At 50.6% G+C, this 2,797-nt stretch overlaps 1 protein-coding gene across 6 annotated transcripts in view; it reads right to left on the reverse strand.

Moving 5' to 3' along the window:
* The window catches only part of ROBO1 (roundabout guidance receptor 1), a 1,106,753-nt gene extending 1,104,303 nt beyond the window's left edge, over positions 1–2,450 (reverse strand). For 4 of the 6 annotated variants that reach the window (XM_032276635.1, XM_032276644.1, XM_032276638.1 and 1 more), the window contains exon 1: positions 2,110–2,450. The gene's annotated coding sequence lies outside the window, so the exon portion shown is untranslated. Of the gene's footprint in view, positions 1–1,820; positions 2,029–2,109 lie in introns of those variants that run through there. The other 2 variants (XM_032276637.1, XM_032276636.1) reach the window with 2 other exon arrangements.
* Positions 2,451–2,797: the final 347 nt, after the last annotated feature.

Below are 2,797 nucleotides of genomic sequence, written 5' to 3' on the forward strand. Positions count from 1 at the left end.
TTTTTTTTTTTTTTTTTTTTTTTTTTTTTTTTTTTTTTTGTAATATTGTATCCTAGTTCCCAAACAACCACAATAAAGAAGGCACATGGAAAGCGAGGGAAAAAAATGAAATGGCATCGTCTTCCCCCAGGTGCTCACGGCGGTATATTTCCTTTGATGTGTAGCTTTCAAGTAACTGACCACCCCAAGTGGCCCATTCTATAGGGTCCCACATTATGCTCCTTTCTTTGCGCTCTCAGCCGGGGTTGACAATCAACCTTCAAATTAAACAATCTCCCACCACTACTTGGAAACAGGAAACCATCTCTTAACAGGGCTCTGGAACACACAGTTTGATGAAAATCACTTACACAGGGCAGATAACAGTTTACAAGGTCGGGGCACTCTCTGGCTGGGCGTGAAAGGGTGGGAGGTGCTGAGGTCAGGGTTAAACTACACTGTGAAATGAGCCTCCTGTCCTGCCCTCTCCTTCCTTCATCTACAGGAGGAGTCTCCAGTGAGTTCCTGCATCTGGAAGTCTGCCCCCTTTAGTGCTGCAGAGGCCAGGGACAGCATTTCAAAGCTCCGTCTAAATCAATCCACTTAAAAGAGCCCAGAAAAGCCTGACCATTGGCCATAATTGCCCCAGATTGCTTGATTCCTTTCCCGTCTTGCAGCCTCATCAGCATTTCCCTTCTTTCCCCTTCGTGTCCTTTTCTCTTGGAGGAGCAGGTCCTGTCGGTGCTTAGGATGCGCACTAAGGAAGCTCCGATTCGAGGCAGGAGTGGAATGTCTTAGCTTTCCGTCTCCCCCAACCCACCTATAGGCGTGCGGCACAGTGACCCCCAGAAGGGTACTCCAGGATTTTAGCGGCCAGGTGTGCGCGCCCTGCACGCGGTCCTCTGAGACCTCAGGGCGCGCGTGGTCACCGGGCAGAAGCCGCCTCTGCAGCGCCGCTGCCCCGGGAGGAGCGGCAGCCCGGGTTGCTGCAGTGGGGTTGCCACGCCGAGTTTTCCGCATCGACCGCCCGCAGCGCTCGCCTGCTTCTCCCCATTGTGTTTTCAGAGCTGTGGGACCCAGCACCGCGCGCCGCCGCGCCGGTGCCCACACTCCAGCAGCAGGCTCAGGGAAGCGGAGCTGGCAAGGGGGGGCAGGGAGAAGGAGCGAGAAGGGGCCCCAGAAGGGCACCGCGCTTCATCAATAATGCAGAGGCTCCTGGATCTCCCTGCAATACGTTTTCCAGCTAAACGCCACCAACTGGAGCGCTTCCTAGTTCGTCCCACACGTGTGGTTTTTGTGTGTGAAAGATGGGACGCACCTTTTTCATTCATCTGTCTTCACTCATTCTTCCTCCCTCCCTCATTTCCTCCCTCAGATACAGTCCCCGGTGGCTTAGCTTTTAGCGCTCATTTTCACATCAGCACCACGTTTTCAAGCAAAAACCTGCAGGTTGGAAACACAGGTGTTAAAAGTCCCCACTGCCTACATATCGCCAAGAGTTTACCAGAATCCACCTAGTAACGCTTATTTCAAAGCCCCCAAGCTCATCCATTCCTGGAGAACGCTTTCAAAGTTTGGAATCTCCTTGCAGCCTGCTCATGTCTGCGCCTCAGTTCGCGTCACGAACAACGGTGCGGTCAGCGACACCGAGATTACGCTGCAAAGTTGCCCGGCCCCGCACAGCCCAGTAGACCACTGATGCTGGCAGCATCTCAAGAGGAAATTCCGCTGTGTGCCCCCAAAAGCCCAAAGCGCCACGTAACCTACTCAAACAGGGTTAGCCCAGCCACATACAACAAACACAAATTCCAAAACTTCTTTGTTAAGCAGTCGCAGCCTACCTGGAACGGACACTGCACAACTTGCAAGGAATAAACAAACATCGCATCCCTGCAGGGAAACTTGTTGAATCCCTCCCGATCGAAAGGCTGCCGTTTCCTATGTAGCCTGGAGGTTTTCGATGCTACCCCCAAACACACTGGCGCATCAGCCACAATTTCTGGATAAACTGCAGAGTGCTCTCGGCACCCATTCTGCGCTCCAACAACCACTAGTGTAAAACCTGGCGTGTCCCCTTTTACAAATCGAAAGCCAGCTGTCACTTCCTTTGCAACCATTTGCGAGACTTACCCTTCGACGAGACTGTTTTCAGCAATCTAGCGGCTCCGTAGTGTAGACGCAGCCCTGCAACTTTACAGTGCACCGAGACCTTTCCGAGTTTAAACCAAGGAAAAGCTGTCTGAGACTTTTAAACCTACGAGTGGGGAAATAGGGAGAGTGAAGTCGGGTTTCTTCTCGGTATCAGCACCCTAGAAAAATTCAATCCTTCTTCAGTAGAGAATTCTTTCAGACCCGTTATCTCTATTACTATTAATGCGCAGGGCAGACGGCATTGCATACAAATAGGTCCAAGTGTGCGCTTCTATTGGTGGCTGCGGAGGCCCCTGGGTCCTACTGCTCCGGCCCTAAACTACACAGCAACACTAGGCACGCAGCTTTGAGACGCCGAGAGGAAAATGGATTTAATTGATTCGTTACCTCTGGTATTGTAATGCCTGCTGCGATGTTTAAAGCGGGGTGGGGGGGGGGGGGGGGCTCTTACATTTAAGCCCTGTCATGTGATCTATCATTTCATATCTGCTTTTAATTGTCTGTGTGGGGTGCCTTTGATCATACAAAGGATTTTAAAATAACATTTTCGGAGGAAAATTCACACAGATAATTTTGGCAGGAAAACCCTCTTTTGCTCTCTATTATGCATTATTCTCATATAAATCCAGGAAATTTTATATAATCAAATACTTCTGTGCTTCACATA

Source organism: Sapajus apella, unplaced genomic scaffold (genome assembly GCF_009761245.1).
Source record: "Sapajus apella isolate SASKATOON/1434 unplaced genomic scaffold, GSC_monkey_1.0 scaffold8, whole genome shotgun sequence".
Taxonomy (NCBI): domain Eukaryota; kingdom Metazoa; phylum Chordata; class Mammalia; order Primates; family Cebidae; genus Sapajus; species Sapajus apella.